This window comes from Dama dama, chromosome 28 (assembly GCF_033118175.1).
Source record: "Dama dama isolate Ldn47 chromosome 28, ASM3311817v1, whole genome shotgun sequence".
In the NCBI taxonomy this organism is placed as follows: domain Eukaryota; kingdom Metazoa; phylum Chordata; class Mammalia; order Artiodactyla; family Cervidae; genus Dama; species Dama dama.
The window spans coordinates 51,335,178-51,349,610 of record NC_083708.1 but is presented as its reverse complement, the minus strand read 5'-3'; the positions used below and the strand labels follow the sequence as shown (position 1 = coordinate 51,349,610).

At 38.2% G+C, this 14,433-nt stretch overlaps 1 protein-coding gene across 1 annotated transcript in view; it reads left to right on the top strand.

The window, feature by feature from the left end:
* Window positions 1-6,211: 6,211 nt before the first annotated feature.
* The window catches only part of FHL5 (four and a half LIM domains 5), a 54,977-nt gene continuing 46,755 nt past the window's right edge, over window positions 6,212-14,433 (top strand). The window contains exon 1 of the mRNA XM_061131698.1: window positions 6,212-6,379. The gene's annotated coding sequence lies outside the window, so the exon portion shown is untranslated. The remainder of the gene's footprint in view (window positions 6,380-14,433) is intronic.

The following is a 14,433-nucleotide window of genomic DNA, read 5'->3' as shown; positions in this document are numbered from 1 at the left end:
GCTGGAAGAACCTGGCTCCCCGGCTTAAGAATATAAAACCACAGTAATCAAATAAGTATGATGCTGACACGGAAACACACACACAGATCAGTGGAGCAGAAGAGAGTCCAGAAACAAGCCCAAGTGTTTAAGGTGAATTATCTACAGCAAAGGAGGAAAAAATATACAGTGGAAAAAAGACAGTCTCTTCAATAAGTGGTGCTGGAAAAACTGGACAGCTGCATGTAAAAGAATGAAATTACAGTGTTCTCTAACACCATATTAAAAAAAAAAAAAAAAAAGACTCAATAGAGTTAAAGACCTAAATGTAAGACTGGATACTATAAAACTTGGCAGAGGAAAATACAGAAAACTCTCATATAAATTGTAACATTTTTTTTATCTATCTCCTAGAGTAATGTAAAGGAAAACAAAAAGTTTTAAAATGGGACCTAGTTAAACTTAAGAGCCTTGCACAGCAAGAGAAACCACAAAGAAAATGGAAAGACAGCCCTCAAAAGGTAGAATGTATTTACAAATGATGTGACTGATAAGGGATTCATTTCCAAAATATACATACAACTCAATAACAAAGCAATTAAAAAATGGGCAATACATCTAAATAGACATTTCTCCAAAGAAAACATACAGATAGTCAATGGGTATTTGAAAAGATGCTCAACATCATAATTATTGGAAAAACGCAAAGCAAAATACAATGAGGTGTATCACCACACACTGGTCAGAATGGCCATCAAAAAGTCTATAAACAATGCTCAAGAGGGTATGGAGAAAAAGAAAACCTCCTACACTGTGGAAATATACATTGGTGCAGCCACCATTGAGCACAGTATGGAGGTTTCTTAAATACTAAAGATGGAGTTGCCATATGATCTAACAGTCCACTCCTGGGCACATACCCTGAAAAAAACTCTAATTTGAAAGGATACATGCAGCCCGTGTTCACAGCAGCACTACTTACAGTAGCCAGGACATAAACAAAGCCTGTAAATGTCCATCAAAAGATACATGGAGAGAGATGCGGCATATATATTATACATAGATATATAGTATATTGGGCTTCCCTTGTGGCTCAGCTGATCAAGAATCCACCTGGGTTCAATCCCTGGGTTGGGAAGATCCCCTGGAGAAAGAAAGGCTACCCTCTCCAATATTATGGACTGTGTAGTCCATGGGGTTGCAAAGAGACACAACTGAGCAACTTTCACTTTTCATACAGTATAGTACTCAGCCATTAAAAAAGAATGAAATAATGCCATTTGCAACAATACAGATGGGCCTAGAGTTTCATACTAAGGGAATCAAGTCAGAGAGACACGGTATCACATAGACTCTAAAAAATGCATGCATACTATGTCACTTCAGTCATGTCTGACTCTTTGTGACCCCGTGGACTGTAGCCCTCTCGGCTCCTCTGTCCATGGGATTCTCCAGGCAAGAATACTGAAGTGTGTTGCCATTTCCTCCTCCAGGGGATCTTTCCAACCCAGGGATCAAACCCGAGTCCCATGTCTCCTGCCTTGGCAGTTCGGTTCTTTACCACTAGCACCACCCAGGAAGCCCATATAAGTGAACTTATTTACAAAACAGAAATAGACTCACAGACATAGAAATTTATGGTTACCAGAGGGGACAGCAGTGGGTAGAGGGGAGATAAGTTAGGAGTTTGGTATAAAATAGATAATAAAGACCTACTGTATATAGCACAGGAAACTATATTCAATATCCTATAATAACCAATAATGGGGGAAGATCTGAAAAGTATATATGTGTGTGTGTGTTTTAGTGTTAGTCGCTCAGTTGTGTCCAACTATTTGTGACCCCATGGACTGTATAGCCCTCCAGGCTTCTCTGTTCATGAGATTTTCCAGGCAAGGATACTAGAGTGGGTTGCCATTTCCTTCTCCAGGGGATCTTCCTGACCCAGGGATCAAACCTGGGTTTTTTGCATTGCAGGCAGATTCTGTACCATCTGAGCCACCAGGGAAGTGTCTGTGTGTGTACACACATATATGTATATGTGCGTGTGCATATGTGTGTGTGTGTGTGTGTATATATATATATGATTAAAAAGTCACTTTGCTATATATCTGAAACATGGTAAATCAACTATAAATTTAAAAAAAAAAAAATAGAACCCAGGTCAGACTTTTTCCAAACCATTAAGAAAGAAAGCCTGACTTTTGGACCTTCAAAAACTGTTTGTTCCATTTACATCACACACAAAAAGAAGGAACAACTACATTAAACAGGTATTAAATTTTTTTAAGTTCCCAATGTTGTGTTTTATCTGTTTTACCAGGCTTGTCTTTATTTGCACCTCTGTTCCTCTTCAATGATTAGTAGTAAGACTTAACCTGGATGTGTGTTTGAAGAGCAGGAAGGAAGGGATTATATTGGGGTGTGAGGGAGGAAAGGGAGGACATGGCGAGTTTCAATCCTTGGCTCAATAATCTCCTGGATCCTGTGAGACAACTAAGTGCAAAGAATAAGAACACAAATCTTAAAAATGTGTCTTGCTTTCAAGGTGATGGCAAGAATCAACAGTTGTAGTTCAATACAGTGTTTGGAGAGCAGCAAGCAGAGGATGTAATGGGAGAAGGAAGTCAAACTCTTGCACTGCAGGGAGGGCTACTGAACCAGCTGGAGGCGACCCTCAAGAAAAGTAGGACTAGCCTGGTAAGGGCATTTCTGGGCAGAGGAAAGGAGATTCCAGACTACTAAGATAATATGAAATGAGAAATGTTGGAATCCCTAAAGTATTAGAAATATGAAAAATGATTTGGGAAGTAGTGTAAGATGAAGCGGGAGAGACTAGAGAAGAAGGAATCACAAAATGGCTTACATGCTAAGCTGAGAAGTTAGCCATTCTCCTAAATGCAAGAGATTGCCTTTAAAGATTAACCAGGGAAGTGAGGTGATTGTCTTTTAAAAAGATCATCCATTCTAAAAGGCAATTTGACAGTTTGCCAAAATCCTTTAAAATGTATCTGTTATTTGTGAGATCAATGTCTCCTGAGAAGGAAAATGTGAACTTAAAAACGTGTACAAATCTTTCTCCCCCAGCCTCTGATAGAAGAGAAATGTGGATGATACCTCTCTCAAGGAAAGGAGGCAGTCTTCCACCAAAGAAAAGTCCTTTCTCTGACCAGGCAAGCTAAGACAAAATCCCCACAGGTTTTCTCCTGTGTTTATTATTCATTTTAAAGAAGAAAAAATCATTTTAGCAAATTTTTTTCCTACTGAACTGTCTTTACTTACTAGTAAAGTGCAGCCTTAAACTAAATGTTTAAGTTTAAATTAATGAACTTAGAGTATTCTGTTTTTTTTTCTTCCCTCTTTCCCACCAGAATCTAAGTCTTGTGAGTCATAAATTATAAAGGCTCAGGCTAAGTTTTGGTGTTGAAGAAAACAGATCATAGAGAAAAAACAGGAAGAATTATTCCACCACATACTTCATTGTGTTGCAGCCATTATTTGCAGCCACTTAAAAAATATTTGATTTGGAAAATCATTAACAGTATATCAAGTAAAAAAGATACATGCAGTGTGGTTTTGATTTTCTTATTAACCATATTTAACTATAACTGTGTAAGTATTTGCATGAAAATATTTACATAGACATTTCCTTGTATAGCAACATGTATGCATACAGAATATTTCAAAGATTTGAGTGATGAATTGTGACTCTCTTGAATTGCAAGTCATTTTAAACAATTTTTTTCATTATTTCAGATTTCTGCAAGAAGCAGGTATTTTATAATTCAATAAACATATCTTTAAGTATTGTTTTATAGCAATACAAAGAAATTATAAAAGGGGACTAGACTGAGGCAGATGCCAAATGTTTTATGACGGATAACAACAATCCAAGTGAGAAATGTGAGGGCCAGAATGCAGGGATAATGACAAATCTAGGAAATATTTAACAAAGTAGAACCACCAGAAGTTGCGGATGGGGATGAATGATGGGGATGGTGGAGACTAACTGAGGAAAGAGAAGTCCAGGGTATGATGGGTTAGGTGATTGTGCCATGTCCTGAGACAGGAAATACAGCAGACCTCATCTGTACAGTGGGAGGTGGGGAAAAGATGAAGGTGTTTGTTTGGGACTGCTGAGTTTGGGATGCCTAGGGACCTCTGTGCAAAGACAGCGAAGAGACAACAGGCCTAGAACCATAGAGAGCAATACCAGCTGAGAATACAGGTTTAGGAGTCATAATATATTGTTAATTGTTTTCATGAGAAAACCCGTGGAGAGTGTAGAGAAGCATTCTGAACTGAGAATGAAGTTCTAGGGAAGGGTGAGGTGAATAAAGGGAGAGGAAGTTGAAGATGCTAAGCCCAAGGAGAAAATTAGGAGAATAACTTAGTGAAACCAAGGGGAGAGAGCTTCAAAAAGAAATGGACATGGCAGAGATGAGAAATTTCAGGTAAGATTAAAGACAGTTGGGAGTGTTAACTAAGATATTTTATGGGCCTAATGGAGCTATGTGGAGTAGTTTGAGAATGGAACAGGAGGATCTCAGGTTGGATGCGTGAATGAAGATGACCCTCTCAGGAACACACGGGGGCGCTAAACGGGGTTCCATAACTTCATGGGGACATAGGCGACTTTATAACTCCTAGACTCCACTTCCTCACCTTTAAAAGGAGAAAATTAATGCCGGTCTATCCGTGGCGTCATAAGAATTAAAAGCTAGTACTAATAATAGATTTTATGTTGGATTGAATGCTTTATAATAGTTTGAATGTTCTCGTGTCCTTTCACTGAATCAGTTTGTTGCTGCTCATCACAATGTTTTCATTTTCATAATATCTTTATCATCAAAGTCAGGTGAATAACAAGGCACTGAGTTGATTGCCTTTATATATTTCCCTAGCTCAAGTCTTTTGATTGTATGTAACTGAGTTAGACCTCAGAAAACATTAACATATTTCTTTGGCACCTGGAACAAGGACAGTTCAAGTTTGGTCTGGGAATAGATGGAGTTAAAGCAGAACATTTCCTTCCTCACCCGCCTTTACAAACTGAAGAAATGGCCTTAGAGAGATTAAAAGTAAATGTCACTTGCTTTATAGATAAATATGACCCACTGAGAATTCCAGTTGTAGATTAGTTCAGTATTCAAACATTTCTTTAGATCCAACTCCTGAAATATCTGGCCACTTTTTAAGTTTTGACTTCAGATTTCAAAAGACTGAGTCTGTGCTTAGATGAAGTCACACAGCCGTGGACGTGACATAACAATTGTTGCCAGCTCATAGGGAATGAGGCAGCAGCAGGGAATGCCAGGTCCACAGTACAGGTGCAGAAAGCAGGTAACTCCTTGGAGTTATCCGAGTCAAATCCAAGGCTAAAAGTTCACCAGTTTCCCAGGAAGCCAGTGACAGAGGCCACACGCCACGATTCATCTCTCAAGCTACCGAAAACGCTACAGGTGAGAACATCGGGCCTCATCTCTTTCCAGATATTTCAACAGAAAAACTCTGTAGTTTATCCATTTCTAACCTATAAGAAGATCTGATTTTAGCTCAGTTGGTAAAATATTCGCCTGCCATGCAGGAGGCTCTGGTTCGATTCCTGAGATGGGAAGAACTCCTGGAGAATGGATAGACTACCCACTCAAGTATTTTGGGGCTTCCATGGTGGCTCAGACAGTAAAAAATCTGCCTGCAATGCAGGAGACATGGGTTCGATCCCTGGGTTGGGAATATGCTCCGAAGAAGGGCATGGCAACCCACTCCAGTATTCTTGCCTGGAGAGGATCCCTATGGGCAAAGGAGCCTGGCGGGCTACAGTCCATGGGGTCGCAGAGTCAGCCCCAGCTGGGTGACTACGCACAGAACACAGCAAAACCCATAAGGAGGACTCTGTCAGTGAAATAACAGCAACAACAACAAGGGAAAAGCAGGAAATACATCATCCTTTATAGAAAAATTTTAAGTATACCCTCAATTTAGCCTAGGCAGTGGGAATTTCTTGAGTGTACGTGAATGTCTGTATGTGCACTTTATATTTTAAACTTTCTGGAGATTATCTAGATGTTTCATGTGCTAATTCCGGCAGGATTTCCCTTTAAGGATGTCCTGCAGAGAATTTGCTACTCATAATTTTAAGTAAAAATTGACAAGTGCTTTTTCAGCCCAGTAGGAGTCAGCTATGTACATGTCACAAGACTTGGAGGAAACCCACACACTTCTATTTTCTTCCTCAAAGTTACAAAGGCTGCAGTTGGGAGGGACCCTTAGATAGTTTTGGTGGCCCATTCTGTACTTCTTGGAGGTAACATATGAATGTGTTGGAGAAGAAAGTAAACCATCATATATTCTCCTTTCATCCTGTTTAAACTGTTGGAAGAAGCGGCTTTAAGAAAAAGTAAGTTTTGTTTTCTTCTTCTTAATGTTGTCTTTGCATTTCTAATTTTTTTTTTTTTTTTAAGTGCAGGAGATTCTTATAAACTTTCTCATGGCTACTTAAAGGAAACTTGGTGGTGACTTGGTTTTACTTGGCAAGCAAGTATACATCTTGAAGTTTCTTAGAAACTTTTTAAAAGGCATTTGAGCCAGCAGTTATCAAACTTTATATGCTGAGCTTTTCAGATTTCTCAATTTGATGCCATGTGTATAAAGGCAACATAGTAGCCAGATAACTGTTTTGAGTTGTCTCCTGAGTTCTGAAAATTGTCTATAATTGGAGATACAGCTTCACTGTATTCATAAAAAAAAAGGAATGACTTGATTCTGGGGTTTTAATTGGCTTAATTTATTTGAATGACTAACTTTATCACTGAGGATATTTTATGGCTGGATTTATATAGCCAGAGCACAATTTAAAGTCATTTACAGATTTTGAGTTAGTGAGATTCCTGCTATTAAAAAAAAAAAAGAAAAACTGCCTATTTTTCACAAGCAGACATAAAGACAATTCCTAATCTTAGGCTTTCTAAGATTGAATTAAAATGTCTGTGTGTCTGACCCATGTGTATTATGCTGAATGAATCTAAAGCATTGCTTCTTGAAACTGAGATAGTATTATGAAAGCAGAAGTATGCTTCCCATATGTGTTTATACTTTTTCCCCCTCTAATCAGATTCTTTTTGGTGCCTGTCATCCATCTGAAAACCAAATGCAACTCCTCAACTTGTCAATCTGGATTTTGGAAATGTGGGAACCAAAAAGAATCATTAAAAAAATGTGTAATTCTTATAAATAAAATGTAACAAGTCATTTTAGCTGTCATTTCACATTCACAATATTATCATGTATAGGTTCTAGGATTTTTATTAGCAACATATATGGGTTAAAATTTAGCACAAACAGTTGCAAATATACACATTGCACAGGATATTTCTTAACATATTTGTTATGATATGTGCCTAAAGCCATAATCCAAACTGCTTGATGGGAAAGGTAAACTCTGACATCTGTTTTCTACACTTGTTCTATTTATTCCCATGTGTTGTCATTAGTTGCCAATTCCGGGACTGTTGTACCTAAACAAGAGCAGCGGATTTGTGCTTTAATGTAACATCACCTCACTGACAAGTCTACCTCTTATTTTTATTATATTTGCCAACATCATTCTGAGTAAAGTTGGATTAATTTGGGTTCCTTAAGCAAGGCTAGCAACTTTCTACTATAATACTGAAAATAAAATTTTTTCTAGAAGATGCTGCATAAGCTTAGATTTGTTTTTTCACATTTTCAATCTAGGAAATGATCTCTTTAGAACTGAAAACCAAATACTTGGGTTCACATGGAAAGTTCTGAATCAGATGTCAGTTAAACAACCTTACATTTCCATGTTCCTGTAATTCTCTTTATCCTTTCTGATAGTCATCATTTTTCTTGGTTACCTTTTGGCCCCCTGGAAGGAACTGTGAATAGGAGGGAAAGGAGAAGGAGGAAAGGGGACTCCCTCCTGCCATAACAGCTCGAATCCCTCCAAAATTATCAGCTTGAGCAGTGTCTCCACATTAGACTTGGGATCACAGATTCTCTTCATCTGAGAATCAATGGACATGTCTCAGAAGAAACAAGGCACATTGTATATAGATTTTGTTTTTCCTTAACATTTCTGGGGTTGATATACACTTGAAACCTGTCCTTGAGTATTCTTGAGGTGTCCTGATTATGAACTACTATTCTCCACAAAACCAGACATAACCTGCAGTTGGTGGGTTTATGCAATCTTTAAATGGATTAAGGTGGAAGTATGTCTGTCTCTCTCAACTTACCTGAGGACAGGTAAGGTTAAGGCAAAGATTTTAGCTGAAGATATTTAAGGGTTAGTTTTAGAAGTAGATACATAGTTAATCCATAGTCATACTTGTTCTGGGCAGCATGTCCACTGATTTAAAAGTGGAAGATTCAAATATCTGAAGTTTCTTCTGTGGCGACTAAGGCTTAGAATGGAAAGGTGATTGGACTAAGCCTCTAGAGACCCCCAGAATGTGGAACAGGTGACTGCAGGGGGACCTACCTATTCTCTGGCCATTCTCCCAAATCCCCATACCGACCTGTTGGTAGATTGGGGCATAAAAGCAAAGATCTAAACCAGTGCCCATTGTCTCATATCCTCTACTTCACGGATCACGGACTTAAATCTTTCCTTCTTTATTGGCTCCTCTCATCAGCATTTAAGCATGTTCAAATCCCCCATCTTGAAAACCTTCTGCTTCATTACCAAGCTTTTCCAGTTACCCTCATTCCTAAGCTTTATAGATCAAAATCCTGAAAATATTGTCTACACTCTGTAAAGAATCCCCACTTTCTTAGCCCTCACCTCATTGCTGTCTGACTTTGACCCTCATCAGTTTTCCCCAGCTCTCAGTGAGGTGATCAATCGCTAGTGTATTGCTAAATCCAGCAGAAATTTCTTATTCTCTTCTAACTGTTTCAGAACCATTTTACTTAAGACTCCACTTTCCCCATCTTGAAACACTCTTTACCCAGAGCTTCCATGATGTCCAACTCCTAGTTTTCCTCCCACCTCTAAGACCACTATGCTCAGTCAGTTTCACAGATTCCTCTTCCTCTTCCCTATATCCTAGACTCCTTTTCTCTTTCTGAGCAATGTCACAGCTTCACTTACAGTCTATTATGTATGCTGAGGAGTCCGAAATCTTTATGTCTAGCTAAGATATCTTTTCTGAGCAACAAACCTCTATGTCTGATTGTCTGCTGCATATAGGACTTCCCAGAGCAGGTGTAGACCTTAGTGAATACAATGGAGTAGGTGGAGGGACATGAAGGGCAAACCAGGTAGAAATTTTGACCTAGAATTTGCCCTGGGATCCCTTTCAAAATGTCCAAGGAATTTATGTGGTTTCCCCACACTCACTCCTTGGACCTGACTGACTAGCTCTCCTTGACTTTCCCACAGTCCTCTCAAGTCTCATTTTAATCTAGAAGTAAACTCATCAACTGCCTCTCATACTTTCCACCCTGCTTCCCCCAAGTATCCACATACAGAAAATGACACCATGATACAACCGGTTGCTCAAGCCAGAAACTGGATGTGAACTAACTCCACCTCTCCCTCAATTTATGTACCCACAGACTCTCCAAATGCTGTCCCCACCACCTCATCCACTCACCAGCTCCCCTCCTCTGTCACTGCCATCGCCCTATTCAGGCTGCCATCCTCCTTTATTTGGTGAACAGTGGTCCTTTCATGGGTCTCCCTGCCTCCAGAATTGCCTTCTTTGGCTTCACTCCCCATACTGAAGCCAGAGTGATTGACGTGAAACTACTGGTCTAAAAACAGATTTGATTTTGTCCATCTCTTACTGCAAGCCTTTTCCTGACTCTCCACTGGCCTCAGGGTAGTGTCCAGATTCCTTCTCAAAGTTAAAGAGAAGCAGTAGATCAATCTACTGTAGTAGATTGTAGTAGATTAATCTACAGCAGATGTCCCCTAACTTTAAAGTGCTCAGGAACCACCTTGTTAAAATGTATATTCTGATTCTGTAGGTCTGGGTTGGTGCCTCAGTTTTTGCATTTTTAATAAGTTCCCAGGTAATGCTGATAATACTGGTTCATGGACCATACTTTTCAAGCTAGATTGGCTGGAGCTCAAGTCTCTGTTGTATTCCTCACTAAATCTGATAACTTAGAAGAGTCACTTAGTGCGCGCACACACACACACACACACACGTGTGTGTGTGTTATTGTCCTTGTATATGAAATGAAGATCATGACAGTATAACTTTTTCTTGGGTTTAAAATAAGGAATAAATGTGTTATAATAAAATTACAATAGTGTCTGGCACAGAATAAGTATTAAGCACAAGGTATTTTTCTTACTAGTTAAGGCTCTGAATTGGAGAAGGAAATGGCAACCCACTCCAGTATTCTTGCCTGGAAAATCCCGTGGACAGAGTAAGCTGGAGGGCTACAGTTCATGGAGTTGCAAAGATTGGACACAACTGAGCAACTGAGCCCTGAGCACAAAACCCTGAATAATGTAGCCTCTATAGTCTTCTCCAAAGCAGTTTTTACTATTGCACTGGTGGGCACACCCAGGAATGCACATGTGTGCACACACACACACAAAACACACTTTACTTCTCAGTCACAGCAAATGACCTTCAGCACAGTAGGAACTGAGCAAATGCCTCTTTTCTGCCAGGCCTCCATGGGCACTTCTCCACAGAGCTCTCTGCCCGCAGACCTAACTCACCTTAGGTCTCGTATTCAGGTGCTCCTTTCTCTGGAAAGAACTTACAGACCACCCTCTACCCAAATCTATGTTTGGTACCACTTCTTCATATTCTCAAACTGCCAATGTACCCTCTTGGGCTCACATTATAGTCTCATTTATTTATCTTCTATAAGACTGCATGCTCCATCAGAGCAAGGGACTATGGCAATTACTGCTGAATTTCAAGCATTCTACACACTGTTGCAAGTTTCAGATGATCAGTAAGAAAGAATGCGTTTTATAGACACATTTCCAAAGACCATAAAATGAGACATGGAGACAGGGAACAAAGATTTAAGCTCTGATGTAATAGAATGAGCTTCTCTACAAACGCTGCCTCTGGGTTGCACTGTTAACCCACTGGAAAGGGAAAAAAAAGTTTTAAATTCATTAAATAAATATGCAAGGCTAAAAAGTCAGTGCAAGAGTGATAGTGTGATACAGAGGAAAGAGTCAAAGCTTTGAAGTCTGGTCCATGTTGAGTCCTCTGTGAACTTGAGCAAATTAGTTTGCCTCACTTCCTTAAAGATGGAATAAAAACACCCATCTTGTAGAATTTTGTTTTAGAATAATGCTACCAGTAGTCATTTTTACTTTTATATCTTCTCAAATTCTGCTTATACAATTCTGCTGCTACTGGACCTTAAGATTTTCCTTTGCTTATTCATTTTGCCAGAGCAGAATTATCAATGGACCTTAAGTGTTATTTTGCAGTAGATCATTTGGGTGTATCAGGTTCTCCCCTCTCATTATTTAAGAATACACTTTGAGTTTTATTTTCAATTTAATTGCAATGATAACATGCACTGAAGATGATGGGGAAATCAGCTTCTGGGATTCTTGCTTTCCAGCTTGAGTCTGTTCTCTTTAAAGATCTTTTATATTTAATGATTCTTGCTGTTCTTAAGACAATTTAAGTAAAATGCCATTATCATGCAATTCCTAATACTTTTTAAAAGTCTACTAATAGCTGTCCTGGTCAAGGTATCAAACTATTTATCATTTTTCTGACAGAGTCAAAAAGTCATGTTCATTCCTTCACATATTCACTCATTCATTCAAGTAGATAAAGTCAGTATAGTATTAATATCTATAGAAATACTGGTCAAGGTGTTCAATTTTTCTTATATCATGAATCTCTCCACTGTGCTGATAACCATTTCATGGGTGAACAAGGAGATGCCTATGATAAATTTTGACCAAGGCTTCTCAGTATAGAACAATGCCTTGACTTTATGTAAATATTTTTTCTTCACATTGAATTCAGCATTTCTTTAGCAGTTCACAGATATAATTTGCATGCAGGGAGAAAAAATGCATCTGACACCAAGCTATCACATCACTTAAATGAAGTAAGGTGTAAAAATTATTTCTGGTCTTGTAATTACATTCATTCTATTAATTTGATGCCTTGAACATTTCTACACTTACACTATTACAGAAGATTCTAATCACTGAGAGTTTTTTTTATAAACTGTACTACTACAATCTAATTTTGTTCAATATTTTTCCTTATTTTCAAAGTGATATAGTATGCATTGTACAGTTTAAAAAGTAATGAACAGTAAAAAAATCTTTTTAAAAATCCATAACCTTAATCAATAATTTTAACATTTGAGCATATTTTCTTCTAAACTTGTTTTCTACTCTTCAAAAATATTTATGTGGTCAAGATCACACTGATTATTTAATTCCTACTTTTTTTCCACTTAAAGCAATATTAGGAGCATTTTGCCATGTTATTAAGGAATTTTCAAAACACCATAATTTCCAGTGTTATTTTAAAAGTCATTTAGTAAATAATTTTATATTTTTTAAGCAGTGTGCAGAAGTTCTTTTCAAACCCTAGTTAGGTATAATTTAATAGACACTCAACAAAATATAACTAAAAAACACAAAATGTATTTTATGTTTTCTGTAAATGGAAGAGACAGTAAATATTTTAGATTTCAAAAACTATTCAACTCTGCAGTGATAATTCAAAAGTAGCCACAGACTGTAAATGAAAGAGGCTGTGTTTCAATAAAACTTTATAAGACACTGAAAATTGAATGTTATATAATTTCACGTATCAGAAAAATTATCCTTCTTTTGATTTTTTTGATCACTTAAAAATGTAAAAGCTATGTTTAGGCCTCAAGCCATGCCAACACAGATTGTGGCTGGGTTTTTGTTCTTGAGACGTAGTTGGCAACCTCCACTCAACAGCCTAGTTCCAAGAACCTTGGCTTCACCAAGTTTGAAAAAGTTCCATGAACACAGAAATGTGAATACATTCTTAAGGAGAGGTAAATAACTTTCAATAGGTGCTAAGAAATTCTTAAGCTAAAAATGTTTAAGAATTACTGTCCCAGATAATAGACCCGAAAGCACTTTTTTGTAAACCATGCATGTGTGTTAGTCACTCAGTCGTGTCTGACTCTTTGTGACCCCATGGACTGCAGCCCGCCAGGCTCCTCTGTCCATGGGATTTCCCAGGCAAGAATACTGGAGTGGGTTGCCATTCCCTTCTCCAGGAGATCTTTCCAACCCAGGGATCAAACGTGGGTCTCCCGTATTGTAGGCAGATTCTTCACTGTCTGAGCCACCAGGGAAGCCCTTGTAAACTATAAATCATTATTAAAATATCTATTAGCACTTTGCTTATTATACTTTTCACTCAGACACCAAGTGATCTGAAAAAAGTTGATTAATGAAAATAAATGTAGGCATTATCAGAATTCTATTTGAAAAACTGATACTCAGAATGAAAAAATCTTATAAACTGTAATCTAAAGAGAGACCAGATAACAGTTAAATTACTAAAGACATTTAAAATATAATTAATGGTTATTCTGATCAAGGTAATTAAAATATTTATTGTTTGTCTGTTTTTTTGACTGAGCCAAGAGCTTAGAAATAACACTATTCATTCCTTTGGTTTTTTTAAGTTTTAAACTACAAAGTTAAAATAATCAAAGAATCCTAATTCACCACTCTGATTAATAAAAACTAGCCTGTGTGCATATATACACATATTCTGTCTTTTCTCCTCCCCTGCCACATGCATGTGCACACAGCACAGCAAAAGGACTTAGGAATAAAGCCTTCTTTATTGGAATGTACGTACGGATTTGAAAGTCCCACTTACTCATGAGCCTCTCTTTTCAAAGTTCTAGGACAATTGTGAACAGACACAGTGTCATATATGAATCAGTTTATCATCAATGTTTTTATTGCTAATGCTGGGTTGGAAAACAGAGCGTTTCCCTGAGCCTGTGCCTCCCAGCCTGAACTGAGCTTATTTGCAGAGAGGCAGAGAACGTGGACCCAGTGCTCCTCCTGTGGCCGGGCGGCTGCAGTGGGCTCCCCCCAGGAGAGCAGAGTTTAGCCCTACGCCTTGGCAAATCCCACTGGAGGGAAGTGGGAGACACTTGAGTGGGGTCCTTTGCCCAGTTGCTTCTCAGCTAAGTGACTCCCCAGGTAGAAGAGAATCAGCAAGCGAAGGGACAAACATTTCACCTCCAAAACTTTCCAAAGACAGATTCCTTTACATGGCCAGTATAGAAATCTGAGAGAAATGAGATTCTTTAATTTGATTTTTAATTCAAAAAATATTCCTGCTTCTTTGTATAAATGTAAGCTCTGCTGGAATTCCAATAGAGCTATTCAAAACTGTAAAGGATGATGCTATTAAAGTGTTGCACTCAATATGTCAGTAAATCTGGACGACCCAGCAGTGGCCA